General features: G+C 41.4%; 1 long non-coding RNA gene across 1 annotated transcript in view; it reads left to right on the forward strand.

The window, feature by feature from the left end:
* The window catches only part of LOC106890386, a 409,392-nt gene that overhangs the window by 68,169 nt on the left and 321,471 nt on the right, over window positions 1-19,752 (forward strand). Inside the window, exon 2 of the long non-coding RNA XR_001412513.1 lies at window positions 18,510-18,587. This is a non-coding gene — a long non-coding RNA (uncharacterized LOC106890386). The remainder of the gene's footprint in view (window positions 1-18,509; window positions 18,588-19,752) is intronic.

The raw sequence follows: 19,752 nt of genomic DNA on the forward strand, positions 1-19,752 counted from the left end.
TTAGGTCCATGTGGTCATTCACAAATATTTTCCTGTTCTCCCCTGGACACATACTTTGCCTCTCCAATGGTAAATAATGGATTTAAGGAATCCAGTGCGAGAGCAATAGGTCTGCAATACAAGAGGCACTTTCTGATTTGATGTTTGAAGTTCCTGCAAAATACGTTAGATCAAGCCTCTGCTGACTCGACTCAAAGTTAACTTTTTTCCTTATTACAATACGTGTGTTTTTACGCTGCCTGTTATTAGCTGAGAACAGCGCACTCTGTACCGCTAACGAGACAGTTCTAGGCTAGCTAGTCATCTGTTTGTGCAACTCGGAATCAGGAAATAACAGCCAACTTAGGGCTTCCAGTACATTATTAATAATCTATTTTTTTTATCAGATATTTGAAATATATCAAGACCAGACACGCTTTCATAAACTCCTGATGTCAAAAGGTTTTCAGTTTTCCTCTCGCACCATAAACATTCAAATATCCTTCAAAAATATTCCCATCTGACACTCCTGAGGATGCTTCTGAAGACCTCGTTCTCCGGTCTGCGGGGACGTGCCTGTCACTGAGGCAGTTCAGAGAGCAGGTGCTGGAAGCTCAGTGCAGCAGCTTTTTCTCAGCCTTGCCAGAAGGGAAGGTGCTGCTGCTGCTCACACAGGTTTTGATGAACCTCAGTGCTCCTGGTGCATGTCCTGGACTGGAATTTACCTTATGTCTTCAGATAAATTTTTGGTCCTCAGGAATATGGTTTAGTGGTGTGTGTAATTTTTTTTTTTTTTTTTTTTTTTAGTCCAAGTTAGGTTGATGGTTGGACTAGATGATCTTTAAGGTGAGGGGTCTGGAGAATAAGTCTTATGAGGAGAGGCTGAGGGAACTGGGGTTATTCAGCCTGGAGAAGAGGAGGCTGAGGGGAGACCTTATTGCTCTCTCCAACTCCCTGAAAGGAGGGTGTAGAGAGGTGGGGGTCGGTCTCTTTTCTCAAGTCACAGGCAACAGGACGAGAGGAAATGGCCTCAAGTTGCGCCAGGGGAGGTTCAGGCTGGATATTAGGAAAAATTTTTTCACCAAAAGGGTTCTCAGGCATTGGAATGGGCTGCCCAGGGAGGTGGTTGAGGCCCCATCCCTGGAGGTGTTCAAAAGCCGGGTTGATGTAGTGCTGGGAGGTATGGGTTAGTGATGGTGATGCTCCTTGTTTGTTGTGGGGGTGTCTGTTTTTGTCAAAATTAGGTTGACGGTTGGACAAGATGATCTTGAAGGTCCCTTCCAACCTAGAAGATTCTGTGATTCTGTGATTCTGTCCCTTCCAACCTAGACAATTCCATGATTCTATAAACTGGTGCACTCTTATTCTGATGTATATTGCGACACATATAATTGGTGCATATATATATATATTACAAAGGGTAAATATTTTTATGAAATGCAGTGAATCTTCATGAAATCAACAACTTGGAAGATAGGAAGCATCACTTGTATGACAGCTAATCTTATAAATGTGCAGTGCTGTGTATTTTTATAAGCACTTGGTGCAGCCTCTGAAAATGAGAGCTTTGATCATACACCTGGTGCTGGTGGTATAACTCACATGTTGTAACCCAGAATACGTTCTGCAACAGTCTTTTGAGGTAGAGTGAAGCCTTCAGAAGTTGTAACAGGTTGCTAAGTACGTAGTCTGTTATTGTAAAGATAGTACCCTGTTTTCCCTGGATTACGTACATCACTCAGCAGTACTTGGTGTTCTGATCAGAGACCAAATTCAGACCATGTTGTTCTATAGGACCGTTGCCTGCTTTATCTAGGAACTGCAAAATGTGATGGGCACAAAGCAGGGCTAGGAAAGCACTGTCTGTCAAACATCCTGCACGGTGCACTAGAAAAATGGATTTTCTCCCTCTGTGTGTGCTGCAGCTCCGTTTACAGAAGGTGGGTGGGCAGCTGGCCTCACCCAGCCTGCTCCATTACTTCTGCTTCTGTGTTCTGTTGTTATTGAGTTGTAGAAACTCAGAAACCAAGCTGGTGAGGGGCCTGGAGAACAAGTCCTATGAGGAGAGGCTGAGGGAACTGGGCATGTTTAGTTTGGAGGAGGCTGAGGGGAGACCTCATTGCCCTCTACAACTACCTGAAAGGAGGGTGTAGAGAGGCAGGTGTTGGCCTCTTCTCCCAAAGGACGAACGACAAGACCAGAGGAAATGGTCTGAAGTTGGGGCAGGGGAGATTTAGATTAGATATTAGAAAGAATTACTTGACTGAGAGGGTGGTCAGGCACTGGAACAGCCTGCCCAGGGAGGTGGTGGAGTCACCATCCCTGGAGGGATTTAAGAAACGTATAGACATGGCTCTTCAGGGCATGCTCTAGTGCCCAAGGTTATTGGTTTGTGGCGAGGTGTTGAGTGTGGGGTTTAGTTGGTGGGTGCGGTGTTTTTGGTGGGCGTTTGGTGTGGTGTGGTGTGTTTTGGTTTTGTGGTTTTTTTTGTTGTTGTCAGAGGTCCCTTCCAACCACTAAGATTCTGTGATTCTGTGATTCTATGAAATGCAAGTAAATTCAGCATGCTACAGAGTTAGTCACTTTGAAAGTAACAGGCCTATTAGTCTCACCTCTGTCCCAGGGAGAGTAATAGAGAAGCTCGTGCTGGATGTCATCTCCAAACACATTGGAGCGGCTTGTGCTGGATGTCATCTCCAAACACATTGAAGCTCTAGAAGTTACCGGTATTGCTCAACATGGATTTACCAAGGGTAAATCATGCTTGACCAATCTGATAGCCTTCTATGATGTTGTAACTGGTTGGCTAGATGAAGGGAGAGCAGCAGATGTCATCTACCTTGACTTCAGCAAAGCTTTTTACACTGTCTCCCATAACATCCTCATTAGAAAATTAAGGAAGTGTGGACTAGATGAGGGGGCAGTGAGGTGGATTGAGTCCTGGCTGTGTGACAGGACTCAGAGGGTTCTAATTAATGGAGCGGGGTCAAGTTGGAAGCCTGTGACCAGCGGTGTCCCTCAGGGGTCAATACTCGGCCCAGTCCTGTTCAACATATTCATCAATGACCTGGATGAGGGGACAGAGTGTGTCCTCAGCAAGTTCGCTGATGATACCAAACTGGGAGGGCTGGTCAACGCTCCAGAGGGCTGTGCTGCCATCCAGTGTGACCTGGACAGGCTGGAGAGCTGGGCAGAGAAGAACCTAATGAGGTTCAACAAGGACAAATGTAGGGTCCTGCACCTGGGGAGGAAGAACCCCAGGCATCAATACAGGTTAGGGGTGGATCTTCTGGGAAGCACTACTGAGGAAAAGGATCTGGGGGTCCTGGTGAATGGCAGGATCTCCATGAGCCAGCAATGTGCCCTTGTTGTCAAGAGGGCCAATGGAATCCTGGGCTGCATAGAAAAGAGTGTGGCCAGCAGGTAGACTCTTTAGCCTGGAGAAGAGAAGGCTGAGGGGAGACCTTATTTATGTTTATAAGTATCTAAAGGGTGGGTTGAAGGAGGATGGAGCCAGACTCTTCTCAGTGGTTCCCAGTGACAGGACGAGGGGCAACGGGCACAAGCTGGACCATGGGAAGTTCCATTCAAATATGAGGAAGAACATGGTTGTTCAGGCGGTTTTTATTTAACCAGGCTTTATAGGTGGCCTTTTTTTGCGTGCATTAGAAGCAATGGGTTGGTATTAAAAGTGTAGTCACAAGGCTGGGATGGATGACTCTTAAAGCAGTCAAAATAACCTGCCTGCCTGAATATGGATCTTCTACAGAATTCTGTTTTACAGAACTCCTGCCTGTCCTTATTCTAAACTGGTACAGGTGATGAATCTGATTAAATACGTTCATTCTTAAATGTACCTCTTGGATTTTAATTTGGGTTAGATCAAAACCTGGTCGCAACAGTGTCTGTGACAAAAAGCTTAAATATTAGTTTTAACTTCTTATGTAGAAACTTTTCACAAATATTGCGGATTATCAGTGAAATTACTACTTGAATGACTTTTAAAAATGCAGTTTCACTAAATAATTTTCATAATGCATTAATTTGTATCTGAAACTAAGATATTTTTTTAGCATGTGTTTCCTTCTAGATTGTGTTTTAATGTAAATTGTTCTCATCTGGTTTTCCTTTTTCTTTGTTGTTATTTTAAATTTTCTCACTCTACAACTACAGTTTGCCTTGATCTTCTCTTGACCACTCTTTTGAACTGCAGTTTTTCTTAACACTGACCTTTTGTAGAAGAGTAACAAACACTTCTTTGAGGAAAGATGCGTATTCTAACTTTTATATAGTAAGATGTTCAGCCTAAAAGAATTATACATAACCTACGAGACCTCATCACTCTCTACAACTTCGTGAAAGGACACTGTAGAGAGGTTGGTGCTGGTCTCTTCTCACAGGTAATTAGTGACAGAACAAGAGGGAACGGCTTCAAGCTCCAACAGGGGAGGTTTAGACTGAACATTAGGAAGGAATTTTTCACCGAAAGAGTGGTCGGGCATTGGAACAGGCTGCCCAGGGAGGGGGTGGAGTCCCCATCCCTGGCTGTGTTTAAGGGCCGTTTAGATGCGGTACTGAGGGACATGGTGTAGGGGAGGACTTTGTAGAGTAGGGGAGATGGTTGGACTCGATGATCCCAAGGGTCTCTTCCAACCTCTATGATTCTATGATTCTATGATTCTATGATTCTACTTCAGGTGCCAGATTTTTGCTAACAATGTGAACGTTTAGATGCCTTCAAACAAAATGAACAGGGTTTCTGAGAAAGAGATTGTTTATATGGTGGAATCTTCTCATGTTGGATGTAGCTAAAGTGACATTCTGTTGGTAAAAGAAGTAGAAAGAAGATCCTAATCCAGGCCCCAGTGTCTAAAAGCTGGTGGTTTGTAGGCTTCACAGTTCTCCTATTGCAGTCACCCCCAAAGCTACATTTGGCTGTGGAACCAGAATTGTCCCTGGAATGGGCAGGTGGCATTTCCTTTAACACGGGTCTCTCTGTTCCTCACCCATGACCTCCAGGGAACACCTTTTGATGAAGTATAACCCCAGAGTTTATTTAAATCCTGATGTTTGTCACAGGATGACTTCTGCACCCCATGGTTGTATTGTTGCATTAGTCTGCCTGTCTCATCCTTGTTTCCTTCTTGTCCCTGTAAGCCCCCGCTCCCTCCCCACCATCCTAACTTTACCTTTTTGTCTCCTTCCTTTGTGTCACCATAAAAGCAGACCATGGGGCTTTCTCTCCATCTTGAAATAGAGCATGGCAGCCTGGTCCCTCCTTGTGTCTTCCGTGCTTGACTTTTCCCTTGGCTTGTTGTTTTGGGGCAGTCCAGAAGATTTTGTGGTCTGGTGATCTGTTGAAAGAACGGCCTTGTGAAAAATTGTGAAGGATTGTAGGCGTGCAGCTGCTGTGAACTTAGGTGGAGTATAAATAGAAACATCATTTGAACAAGGTAGCTGGTTTATTTTTCAAGCTTCCTGGAGGTAGTTTCAAAAGTCAGTTTCCAGTCCCATGCATGTGAATAGCTTAAAGAGCTTAAACTACTTTATTCCAAGAGGTTCCTAATAGTACAGTCTGTACTGGTCCCCCTGGTTTTGCCCGTATGATCAAGAGTTTATTCAAACAAAATTGAAACTGACACCCTTTTTTTTTGAGCATCTGCTTTTGCTGCTGTTTGTCTACTAGACAAGCGGTGTATATATTTCACTATGATGCTGATGGCAATTAAAGCACAGGCTGCTCTGACCTCTACAATTTCTGTCAAAGTTCCCAAATCAGTTTTCTTTCAGTTATTATTTTACTACCATTTAGTAACTCATTATTTCCATAAATCCTTCACTTCGGGGGCTCTGCTGGCAACAACTGCTGATAGAGGTCCCCAAGTGCCCTGATGTGTGCATCAGGCGAGACATTTTCTGACGAGTCCTCTCCTCCTGACCTCACCTGGCAAAGGAAAGCAGCACTCCTTTGTTTGCTGAGACAGTGCAGCTGCACTAAAATACATCTCGTGTACAAGGTATTTTGCATTTGTTGGGTTGTAGTGCCAAGTACCAAGGAGTGCTACAGTCGCTGTCAGCTGCAGCCTTGAACTCTCGAGCTGCAGTTGTCTTCCACAGGGAGGTTCTTCAGCTGGTGGTACAGGGATGTTGCTACTGCATCTCCTGATCTCTTTCCTCTTGTCCTGGAAAGCATCAGGAGAGAAAACACCTTTGTGTTTCTGAGACCATTTACCAGAACAGAGATGGGGGTAGCAAGAGATCCTGGCTTTCCCTGTTTTTACTGGAAGTCCTTCATGCTCCATATCACGCAGTGTTACTGAGGGCACACAGTGTAAGATTGGATAAGAATGATTCTGTTTGGATTTATTTAGAAACGTTGCTACTGCAGGAGCAGCTGTGATGCCCAAGTTAGAGAAATGATTGGGAACAGCCTGGTGGTCATCATCTAAATTCTGAAAATCAGAAATGGGGAAACGAATTTAGCCCTGGAGTCTTGCTTGATCTCTTTCCTCTTGTCCTGGAAAGCATCAGGAGAGAAAAGACCTTTGTGTTTCTGAGGCCATTTACCAGAACAGAGATGGGGGTAGCAAGAGATCCTGGCTTTCCCTGTTTTTACTGGAAGGTCCTTCATGCTCCATATCACGCAGTGTTACTGAGGGCACGCAGTGTAAGATTGGATAAGAATGATTCAGGAGAGAAAACACCTTTGTGTTTCTGAGACCATTTACCAGAACAGAGATGGGGGTAGCAAGAGATCCTGGCTTTCCCTGTTTTTACTGGAAGTCCTTCATGCTCCATATCACGCAGTGTTACTGAGGGCACGCAGTGTAAGATTGGATAAGAATGATTCTGTTTGGATTTATTTAGAGTAACAGCAATGGAAATATGCCATCAGGTCAAAAAACACCTGGAAGAGATGGTTGGTTCTTCACAGATGAATTGTGAACTCTAAGAAAATTTCTGTTTCATCTGCTACAGCTTTGTCCCTTTCAGTTCTCAAAGGTAGAGAGAAGGTAACAGCCTCTCTTAGACCTTCCGGAGGTGTCCAAAAGACGGGATGACACGGTCCTCAGGAATATGGTTTAGTGGTGTGGTTTTTTTGGTTTTGTGGTGTGCAGGTTGTTTGTTTGTGTTTGGGTTTTTTTTGTTTTTGTTTTTTTTTAATCAGAGCTAGGTTGATGGTTGGATTAGATAATCTTTAAGGTCCCTTCCAGCCTAGATGATTCTATGATTGTATGATTCTTCAAAACAACAAAGAAGAAAATAAAAAAATTGTAGAGTGAAATGTACTCTGCAACTTAAGTATTGACTTCAACCAGTTGGTTTTTTTTTTCCTGGAATAGCCAATAGTTCCAGAAATTAATGTTCAGAAAGATGTGTAAAGAAGTTGGAAACTGATAAAGACTATGCTGCTATCTTCGTACTGATACCAGTCAACACTGTGTTTTAAAACATTTTGTCTAAATCAGCTTACTAAAAGATGACATATTTATTCTGCTTATTATGAAGAATGAAAAGGAAATTAAAAGATCTTTTTAAAGATTTTGGCCGTTTACAGTTGCTCCTGTTTCTGCCAAGAGTTCAAAAACAGAAACAAAAACACCCAATAAAGCTGCTGAAATGATATATAGATCTTATCTCTGGCGTGACTGTTACATAGGCTCCTTGGGTAGCAATGTTAGATATGTATGGACTTCTAGCTGCTTAATCATTGGATTATGCCTGTCTTTGGTGAAAACAAAACTGCTCAATTTATGGCCACTTATAAGTAACAAAATGTGACATCTCAGTCATTTTTAAGAAGCCTGCTGCACTGATTAGAGTAAGATTCTGCTATTAGCTTTAGAATAATCACACAGACAACAAAACAGGGAAGAAGTACACTGCCAACATAGTATTCCTTGCATTCATAAATCATTATTTCAGCGACAGTATGGCAATGTGAATTGTTTGGTTATTTTGCAAAGGAAAACAGAACTTAAAGAGAAGAACATAATGTCATTAAACAGAGGACTTATTACTGAGCATCTCAGAAGGAATCCTGGCAGCTGAGGATGTGCCATGATGACTTACAAGGGCTTTATCAGCTACCTTCTTTGACTGCTGGCTAATGGGTAATACAGTGAGAGCAAATGGCATGCAACACAAAGGAAATGTTTTCCCTTTGTGATTTAGGGCTTTGTTTTCCAGCACAAACCATAATTCTGTAACAGCTCAGCACAGAAATACAGCAAGCTGCATTTCTCAGAATGTGCACGTCCAACTCCTCCGTGGTGTTACCTTTGTGTGTGTGTATCTGCCTAATTCACTGGTTTAGAAAAGGGTCATCTGTGGCAGATTACAATGGAAAAAAAAAAGCTTCTCCAGGTGGTGGGTACTGATTTTACCCCGTCCACATTCACTCTGGGGCTTTCTCTATCCCATCCAGAAGCAACTTTGGCTTAAAATTGATGTGGGAATCATAAAAGGCTTTCAAAATCTTGCTAGGCTAAACCTGAAGCCAGAACTAGGAGGAAATACATTGTTTTAGCACAATTAAGGTAAAAGGAATAACTACAAATCACACCATAAGCCTCTACTAACCTTAAAAACAACTCCGTTGTCTCCAACATTTCTCTGCAATTCCTTCATAATTCATTTTTTGTATGTTATGTTGTACATATGTACACAGAAAAATGGATTTCAGATCATAACTGGATTTCTCAGTCCTTTGGCTAATGTGTTTCTCCAGTGATCATCCCCGCTTCCTCTCTTTCTGGTTTGTCTGTCTGTGAATGACCTCCTTTGTGGCTAGTTTAGTTTTACCTTTGGTGGTGGGAGTGGGAACAGACTGAAATGATTTGTGCAGGTGTTCACACGAGCTGGGAACTTGTGATGATGGGGAACAGCTCAGTTTGTTGAGAGCAGTATGGTGAGCACTCACTTCTGTAGCCATAATTAGATTTCATCATTCACTTGGAACAGATGAGTTCCTCCAGTAGAGTGAGGCAATAAACAGAACCGCTGTTTAGATCTATACATTTGTATCTAAATTTATACCTGTCATTTCCAGTGATTTATAGATATGCCTCAGACATTACCTGGACCTTCAAGGATCCTTGAGTGTTCTTGTCTGAGTGTTTGATTTTAGAACCATATCTACAATCATGTTAGCTTCTTCCTTTCATCGCATTTTGTTTTGGGTTTTTTAATGTTTATATCAAAATTAGGAAGATTTGCATCTAACTATTATAATTAAAAAGTCAGGTACTAAATTCTGTCTGCATCATGCTGCAAAATTAATTCCAGAGAGTCATCTCTAAATGATAGGGGAATACTTCTTGCATGATTAGATAGCTTCAGGCACAGAGGAAAACCCCTTTAATTAGCTGGGAGAAGATAAGTTGCTGTGTCTGAATCATTGCAAGGTACTCTGACTACTTGTCTTCGGCTGCAGGTGCCGCTGATGCTGAAAAAAATATGTTGTAGAAAATTTTGAGGAAGTATTTTCCTTAAAAAAAAAAAAAAGATCCTTAATTCAAGTTGTTGTTTGACTTTTTTTCCATGATGTTAATATATAAGCATGTTAATTCACCTTTGAACAGCTTTTTTTCCATATGATATATAAGCATGTTAATTCACCTTTGAACATCCAAATTCCCTCCCATAGCAGTGATGGCTAAAGCGACTGCCCGTCATCTATTCTCAAAATAATTGTCGTAGTTACTGATATAATTTGATTGTTAACGATGGAACATGCTGATTTCAGAGAGTGTTGGCCACTGAGAGCACCCTGTCTATTCACTTTTTTTTTATTTCAGTATACATTTCCCAGTAATTTTGCTAACTTTAAAGAAAAACATAATCACCGCATGAATGGCATTCTTCACTCCTGGCAATCTGTTAAGATTGGGACTCTTTGTTTTAAGAATTCAAACTAATAGTGCCCTTTTAGGGTCATTTTTTTTCTTTTAAAAACAGTGCAAGAGCAGGGTGGGAACAGTCATCAATTTCGAGCTTCCTGTCAAGTTTTATATACACTGCTTAAAACATCAATCAGTTAGAAATGTATCATTCAGAACTCATTGTCACTTAAAGGGATATATATCCTTTAGATGCGCCAGGCCTGAAAAGCCTGGAATGACAGAAGATGCCTTTGGAGAGGCTTGATTAGATACATGGGCTTGCAGAACAATATGTTTCCTAAAATCAGTATGTGTAGCAGTGAGTTTTACAAATGCCTTCAGTCAACCTTATGACAGACTTGATCTTTAAGATTTTTGAGGCAGTATAACATAGACATGCTGCTAGACCCATTTTTTATCTAGGTTGCTTTTTTTTGTGTACAGTAGAGGGATAGCTGGGCTTACTTTTTATGACACTTACGTACATCGTAGTTTACTTTTTGATTGTGTTCTGCTTGAATATGGAGAGATAGTTTGAGGCTGGTAAGAAGAGTAAAGAAGAAAGAAGGTAGTGACCAGTTTTAAGACACTACTTAAGGGGAGTTAATGGAAAATAGAGGAGCTTTGAGACATTCCATTCCTGGAACACACCACCAACACACCTGCTTTTCTGCCAAAGGCAGGGTATCCAACATTCAAGGGGCTTTTTATAACCCTGTCCTGTGGATGGGTGTGCCTCCCAGAACATTTTGGGTAGAGATCCACTGAAGGACACCACTGCTCAGCCCATGCTAAGGCTGGCTAAGGCTTTCTGGGTGGGCATCGATGTCTCTGACCAAATCTTGTCCTGAGGATGAACTCCTTTGATCGTATGGACAGGTAACACTAGGACAGAAGGGTGCAGAAAATCAGTGCCTGGCCACTTGCTGTGTTCCTGGATCTCTTACTGCTATAGTGAGGTGCAAGAGCGATGGAAAGATCAGAAGGAAGATAGGATTTCAGGCAAGGAGATCTTGCTTGATTTGGGATAAATTTGCTGTAAACAGCTGTGCTGTGCCCTCTTTGGGAACTCAGTCCCTGGTGTTTATCAGCTGCAGAGCAGGGCATTGCTCAGTGTCAGGGTCTGCAGGTGGGAGCTGCCAGGGTTTGTTGTGCCAGCTGGTGACCTTGTGGTGGGCTGTGTGGAATGGAGACCTAGTGCTTACTTGTCTCAGACTGTACTGCCTCATGCAGTTTGGGAATCCCTCTTCCAGGTGATTTTGACATGCTAGGAGCAACAGAATTAATCCTTGCCTGAGCAAGGCAAGCGGGAACTGGAACAATTTCCTCAGGTGATTGCAGTATGCTCTTGGAAATTGTCTTGGCTCCCAACCATTTTCAGCTCAGGATGCTGGAAATGATTTATAAAGCCACCATGCAGCAGGGACATGCATCTTTATTTAAAGTAGGTGGTGGTTCTCCAGTTTGCAGTGTGGCAAGTGGAAGCACCAGCACCCCAGGGTCATCTTTGCATCCTCAGGGTTGGCAGGTCCTGCTTTCAACATTCTGTAATTACTGTTTGGGGGTTGAATTACTTAGTGTTCTGTATTTCAAACCCAGTGAAGGGATGAATGTTATTTACTGCCTTAAGAGCTGGTTATTTCATGTGTGGCTAGGTATATTCATGGAGTTTTGGAGAGAGACATCTGTTCAGTCACTGCCCTTGCTCTACTGAGATTTGTTCCTTCTATCCAAGCAATAGATTATCTTTCTTGGGGAAGGGGAAAACACATAAGCTGTGCTAAAATGATGTAAAAGGTTTTCTCTTTTTTTTTTAATTTTTCTAACCTAGTGCAGTGAAAAAATTTTCTCTGTAAAGTGACATTGGTCTGGGGAGAGTACTGTTTTTAATTACTATACTATTTTATTTCCTACAAGGCACTAATGTTTTTGTTTGTAGCTATAAACAAATATACTTCTCTCCAGAACATGGTTGACTTAGAATAGCCAATATTTTAATCTCATCGGGAAAAAAGTTTCAATATTTATGGTATTGAATTGATCTGGTGATTAGTTTATTTTTTAAATACTAACTTAAGTGACTTTACATTGCTAAACAATGGCGAGGACTAAAGGAAAGGAAGATGATCCCGAGGTTCCCTGCAGTTCCTGCAGTGTAAGTTCTCAGAAGGCTTTAGAAGAAAATGTTCATTTTATTTTGCAGCTAAAATTAACTACAACTCAAAATTATGCTAAACTTCTTTGGGTCTTGTTTGCCTAAGAAAACTTTTGCTTTTAGTTTGAAACTATTTTTCGCTTTCCACTTTTTGGCAAACCACATAATGAAATGGAGGCATCTGTTCTGATACTGATTAGAACCAATTTAGTGTTTGTCAGTGTAGTGTTGTTGGGGGTGTAGAGGAGGGTTTGTCACTGGGGAAGAACCCCCTTTCTTAAAACATTTGAAAGAGAAGTCATTTTAGGTTTTGTTTTGAATCTCATTATGTATATTGAGCAGAATGGACGACTTTCACCTTTTCATTTGTTTTAAAGAACAGCTGTGCAGGTGTTGTTTTGTGGGTTTTTTTAAATATAATTTATCAAAACACAGCCATGTCTGTTGCAAACAAATTTGAGCTGAAGGTCAGAGTGTCAATTCTGCTGGGGTTGTTGGATATTTTTTTTAAGAGCTGAATCTTAACAGCATTTAGAATCACAATAGGCAAAATGTGGTGAGAGGAGTTAAGTCAAGATGCTGATTTAACTTTTAGGTTGCCCTGTGTGGGGTCAGGATTGGGACTCAATGATCCTTGTGGGTCCCTTGCAACCCAGGATATTTTATGATTCTGTGACTCTATGAGGAAAGCCAAAAAATAAAAAAGCTAGCATGTCCTTTAGATTCACTTTTGGTTAGTTTTTTTTTTTTTTTAAACTTTAAGTCAGAATACATAGAAAATAAAACATGTCAGATCAGCTGAGAATGCAGCATTTCAAAGAGAGTAATATCACAGAGATTTAACTGTTACTTGTAACTGATTCTCTCATTATGATGATGGTATCTGGGCAACCCAAAACTGTATTAATTTTGGTAGAGGGGAGGGCTGTACTCTGTTGTACAAACTCAAGGTATTCACTGATCCTTGGAAGACAACTAGCAGGGCCAAAGCATTTCTCCTGCTGCTGTGAACACATTTTGGTCATTGACTCTCTGATGTTTAAAAGAAGATATCAAAGAAAAATTACTCAGCTGGAATGTGGGGGAATGATACTGTGTTGTCTCTATTAGTGCATGAAATCAGATACTGAAGAACAAGTTTGTTTTCTGTTGCTTTGGCTTTGTAATTAAATTGCTACAGCTTATTTATATGCAGAAATACGTTCAGGAGATCATCAGGTGGCTGGAAGATAGTAGCTCATGTTCCTGTTACACAGTAATGGTTAAAAATAGGCATGTGTAAGCCAGGGTATTTGCACTTTTCTGAACACATGAAAAATAATGCATCAGAGATCTGTGTTTCTTAGCTGTCCAAAGATAGGCTCTCCTTTCTCCCAGGGAACTGCTGCTCAGCAAAACCAGAGAGCAAAGAGTGTTACAGAGAGAGCCTGAAGCAACTGTTCGTAGGCGAGCAGGGCTGAGGTGTGGGATTTGAGACCCATCGAGGAGCAGGATCCTGCTGCTCCTGTGTCTTGTGCAGCTGCAAGGATGAACTGACAGGTACCCGGAGAAGAGCAATGAAGCCATAAACCAGGGATCTGGCATGCAACAGGCTGTGGTAACTTAGTTGTAGATGGCGATGCCTGCAAAAGACAACATTGGATTTATGGGATTGCATTCTCTTCAGATGTCAGACTTATTCTTTATATGGAACAATATCTCCACTGAATTTCACTGAATTTCACTGAATTTTTAGAGTTGGAAGGGACCACAGAGATCATCTAGCCCAACTCCCCTGCTGAAGCAGGATTGCCCAGAGCTTGTCAGAGCAGGTTACTCAGGAGCATCCAGGTGGGGCTTGAAAATCTCCAGAGAAGGGGACTCCACACCCTCCCTGGGCAGCCTCTTCCAGGGCTCTGCCACCCTCACCGTGAAAAATTTCTTCCTCATATTTGAGTGGAACCTCTTATGTTCCAACTTGTGCCCGTTGCCCCTCGTCCTCTCACTGGGAACCACTGAAAAGAGTCTGGCTCCCTCCTCCTTCAACCCTCCCTTGAGATACTTGTAGGCATTAATAAGGTCTCCCCTCAGCCTTCTCTTCTCCAGACTAAAGAGTCCCAGCTCTCTCAGCCTCTCCTCATAAGGGAGATGCTCCAACCCTTGAATCATCTTCGTTTCCCTTCGCTGGACTCTTTCCAGTGGTTCCCTGTCTCTCTGGAACTGGGGAGCCCAGAACTGGACACAGGATTCCAGTTGTGGCCTCCCCAGTGCAGAGCAGTGGTTCAGGTCCCTGGTCCAGGGCTAGAGCTCAGGGTAGCAGCACACAGGAATGGGATCTGACTGTTGGGAAAAGGAGGCTTGTGCCTTGACTAAATTGTAATGCAAGGTCATTCCTATGACTTAATGTGTACTTTATGTTGCTGTTTCACATCTTACTGTCACACTGAGAACTACGTGGAAAAAGTACACTTACCTTAGGGTAACTGCACCATTTCACCTTTTCTTCGGTATTTGACTTTCTCTCTTTGACCTCTGGAGGCCCATGCCTCAGCTGAGGCTGCCCTACTCCTTTTCTTCTGCAGATAATACTCTATATTCTGTAAAGAACATTTGTGAACAGTGAGCAGGTTTAAAGATCTAAGTTGTGTTAATAATAAAGATTTTAACAAAATATTGCCTTAATCAAGATAAAGTATGTTACGCAACAAGCTGTGGTAACTTAGTTATAGATGGTGATGCCTGCAAAAAACAACATTGGATTTATGGGATTGCATTCTCTTCAGATGTCAGACTTATTCTTTATATGGAACAATATCTCCACTGAATTTCACTGAATTTCACTGAATTTTTAGAGTTGGAAGGGACCATAGAGATCATCTAGTCCAACTCCCCTGCTGAAGCAGGATTGCCCAGAGCTTGTCAGAGCATGTTACTCAGGAGCATCCAGGTGGGGCTTGAAAATCTCCAGAGAAGGGGACTCCACACCCTCCCTGGGCAGCCTCTTCCAGGGCTCTGCCACCCTCACCGTGAAAAATTTCTTCCTCATATTTGAGTGGAACCTCTTATGTTCCAACTTGTGCCCGTTGCCCCTCGTCCTCTCACTGGGAACCACTGAAAAGAGTCTGGCTCCCTCCTCCTTCAACCCTCCCTTGAGATACTTGTAGGCATTAATAAGGTCTCCCCTCAGCCTTCTCTTCTCCAGACTAAAGAGTCCCAGCTCTCTCAGCCTTTCCTCATAAGGGAGATGCTCCAACCCTTGAATCATCTTCGTTGCCCTTCGCTGGACTCTTTCCAGTGGTTCCCTGTCTCTCTGGAACTGGGGAGCCCAGAACTGGACACAGGATTCCAGTTGTGGCCTCCCCAGTGCAGAGCAGTGGTTCAGGTCCCTGGTCCAGGGCTAGAGCTCAGGGTAGCAGCACACAGGAATGGGATCTGACTGTTGGGAAAAGGAGGCTTGTGCCTTGACTAAATTGTAATGCAAGGTCATTCCTATGACTTAATGTGTACTTTATGTTGCTGTTTCACATCTTACTGTCACACTGAGAACTACGTGGAAAAAGTACACTTACCTTAGGGTAACTGCACCATTTCACCTTTTCTTCGGTATTTGACTTTCTCTCTTTGACCTCTGGAGGCCCATGCCTCAGCTGAGGCTGCCCTACTCCTTTTCTTCTGCAGATAATACTCTATATTCTGTAAAGAACATTTGTGAACAGTGAGCAGGTTTAAAGATCTAAGTTGTGTTAATAATAAAGATTTTAACAAAATATTGCCTTAATCAAGATAAAGTATGTTATTACCGAAAGCTAGATCTGGTGAGCTTTTGTAGGTTTTGGAACTGGAATGGTAATTCAAAACTAGTAATTTTGTATTACAGAGTATTTTCATATAGTTTCTTCCATGGTCTATTTTTCCAATTATAATTATGTGCAATTGACATTTTGCCCCCGTTCGTAGGTCACTTCCCTGCCTCTGCCTTGGGATGGTGGTGGACTCCAGGCACACATCCCCCCGTCAGTTAAACTTGTTATTTTCCTGCAGTTTTATTTCCTTCACGTTTCTTGAGGGCAATCCCTCCCAGCCCTCTAACACCTCCACCAAGGAGCAATGACACAAGCTCGTTTGAGTCGCTCTGTTTCAACCCAGAAGTTGTTTGTCTTTATCATAAAAGATGGAATGAGCTGTGGAGGGGACAACGCTGCTTCTTAACGTTTCAGAGCATGTGCCCAGGCATCTACGTGAGAAAAGTTGAAACTTTCCAGGAGTCTTGAAGTCTGGGTTATCACAATCTCAGCTTGCTCTGCTCTTAGATTTTTTTGCTATTTCTAATCCACACTAAGCACAGCTGGTGGCCATTATTGCATCGATCTTCATTTTGGTTTGTGTCTTACCCCCTTAGCAGCAGCTCGTGGGTTGTGCTCAGCAGCATGGCAGGGACTGGGTTAGCCTGGGGGAGGTTGTGGATGGGTTAGTTTTTCCCCTGTAATGTGCAGAGATGCTACCATATGTGGAAAAACATATTATTCTAAAATGTAAATAAATGCAGCTGTTTTGAAGAAACAAAGGTGGCAATTCCGAGTTCAAACTCCTCATTGTTTCTGCCCTATGATTCTGCCTATATGATTCTTTATTGGTTTTGACTGCAAGACAAAGAATAAGAAGAAATCCAAGATAAAAATAATTACGTTTCAACTGACTTGTATTATTAATACCTGGTTTATCTATTTTTCTTACATGAGATGAGCATTATAGTCATTTTACTTATAGGGTTGAGCACTTCAGTTTAAATTTGGAAAGCCTGGATTTACCACTATTATTGGTGACAAGAAAAATAAAAAAGCAGGATGCTGCAAGAGTTGAACTGACTCTAGAATTTCTGTCTCTTTAATATTTGTTTAAAAATTATGTTTGTATCAGAAATTAACATAACATTAAAATTAGAGATGATTAGGTGAACTGTTATGCTGGTTATGAAAAATTCAAAAATAGCTTCAGGCATACATAGTAAGCAGCTACATAATATTAATGTAAAGTATTTTACTATTGTTAAAAATTAAAATGCATTCCAAATGTTATTTAAGCTCCTAGGAAAAAAGTATCAAAATCTTAAGTTTTTAGTTATTGGTTTTGAAATGAAATGTTACCTCCACAGACAGGTATTTTCAGAGCATTTGGCTGATCTCAGAGAAAGTACTGTACAAAAAATATTACCAAGCTTGAGGAGAAATACCAGTGTTTGTATTACCCTTTGTCTTCTCCCTCTGCACTTAATGTGAAATTATTATTAATTGTGAGAAACAGTCACAAAGCAGTGATATGCAGCTCCTACTAATTTTTTTTTTTCCTCAGATACTGTATCGTTTTCACTTAAACTCTGCTTGGCTAGGAATAGCTAGGAGACACAGGTTAGAGTGATTTTACAATTCTTTGAAAGTTTATGATAATCTTGTGGTACTTCAGTTTTCTCATGTTGACAATGAATGACAGGATCATGGCAATCAGTGAGAACACGTTCCTCTTGCCATGAGAGTGAAGCCCTGTCCAGCCAGAAGGGATCAGGCCTTCAGTAAGGCCACACACAAAATTAGAAGATAACTTTTTTTTTTGAGAGAGCTTTCTTTGCATTCACACACACACAGACAATTACGAAATCTGCTTTTTGTTCTCATGTTCTGTATTTCACATCTCACATTCCCCTTCGCTTGTGGACGAGACTATTCGGGAGCAGCGAGCCACCCCCTTCTAGCAAAGTATGAGTATGAAATTGTGTCAGTAGCCAACAATGACATCTAGTCCAACTTGGGTAAAAACCATCACTAAACCATATTTATTTAATATTTGTGCAAGAGCAAAGCAAACCTTGCTTCTTACAACCATTGCATTTGAGGAGGCAGGAGTGTAAGCGTGCCATAACCTTCCTGCCCTGGCACACTGCTGGTTTTTGGTTGGAACTGCACTCCAAGAAAAGCTAAATGATTGTCTGTGTGCTTACAAATGTATAAAATACTGGAAGAAATGGAATTATGGTGGTGATGCATGGATGTAGTTCTGAAATTGTACGCAAGCACAAGTAACCATCAATCTGTTCATGCAACAGTTTTTAGATGTATTGAGCCTACTTACTGCAAATGTTAAATGTACTGGTGTTACCTTAAAATAAGTGTATTTTAAATCACTGTGTCTGAGCTGACACAGCTGTGTTTGTTTTCTTACTGTTGTGGTCAAATGACTTCAGAAAATACATATTTTGGAATATATTCCCTCTGTTGTTGAAGTCAAGCCTGGTACTTGAAGGGTAGGTGGTGGAATATATTCAAAGGCATTAGTTATAAATCAAACCAATTCTTTCTCTAGAAAGCTTTGATTTATGAATGTTAAATTAACTTTTCCAAACTTGCTGTAATTTATCTCAAATATGGGAATTTTCAAAAAAGGAAAGTGAAATGTAGTCACACACTGTGCACTCAAGGTAAAATTTTGATGCGGTATTAATCAATAACAATGTCTTCTAGGAGGATGGGGATGTAATTCCTGAGATACATTTGGAGCAGCTCTTATTGTCCTGGCTGACAGAGGGACCAGAAAAAAAGGTAAGAAAAGCTTTCTTTTAACAGGAAAGCTTTTAATTCTATTTTTTTTCTCCTGTCGCTTAATAATAATAAAATGCACGTTAGGAGTTTAGATGGAGACCTATTGAACAGATAGAATAGATAAAGATTTTACAACGTAACTGTTATTATATAATACTAAAGAAAGATAGTATAATAGTGTATTAAGATAGGAGCCTCCAGAGGTATAAAAAGATGTGTTGTTTCTTCTGCATGTACAAAAAATAGTTCTACGCTCTGGGATGGATTTATTATTCTTCATTGATTGCCTCATTCCGTTGGAGGACATTTCTGGCAGTAAAGTAGTAGACCTGTCACATCTATCATGATGTGTCGGAGATCTGTCAGGTCTATGGCTCTTTTTGAACTTTGCTGTTTCAGAAAAATGTAGCTGAGCATTATAGGCAGAAGTTTGACATTTTCAAGATGAAAATCAATCTTCTTTTATGTGGTGTTTCTCAAATAAGGCTCGCGCTTTGATTGCACAAGCAGTGGTTTCACGTGTTTGGGGGTACAACGTGGACACAGAATAATTTGGGTGACAGATCTGACAGATGCTCTGTAATGTATATAAATTGAAGAAATGATATAAGGGGTACTCAAGGCAGATGGCAAATCAGACACCGATCTGCTGTTTTCACATCTAAACCCGAAGGTATGAGCTTGTATTTGCTGTTTAAAGTTGGGGACTAACGAGGTAAACACAGTCTGCGGTGAATTATCATGCTGTGTTTAGAGGGAAGGAAAAGAAGTGAATAAGAGCTGTTAAAGTCAATTGCTAGAAGTATGATAAACAATGGGTTGTCTTAAAGGTATAGGAGGAGAGGTCAGACGGAGTGCTGTTTGGTTTAAAAACTAATGTAAAAAATATTTAATTTTAAAATACATTGGAACAAAGGAAACCCTTGTGTCAACACAGGTCCTTCCTCGAGCTGGCCAGCATCTGGGCTTTTACCTCTGCATTTGGGAGTTGCTGGAGACAAACCCCCCCTGAGGTGGTTGCACGCTAACTTAGAATTAGCAGAATCCTGAGAAGGGCAGCGAGGAGCCATAAACAGCCAGACAAGCACAAATAGTTGACAGGAAAATATTTTTATGTTGGGTTGCTGCCCAGGAAAGATGTTTGGAAATAACAAAGCTGTGCCTC

The sequence above is a fragment of the Calidris pugnax genome, unplaced genomic scaffold (assembly GCF_001431845.1).
Source record: "Calidris pugnax isolate Ruff unplaced genomic scaffold, ASM143184v1 scaffold136, whole genome shotgun sequence".
NCBI classification, from domain to species: domain Eukaryota; kingdom Metazoa; phylum Chordata; class Aves; order Charadriiformes; family Scolopacidae; genus Calidris; species Calidris pugnax.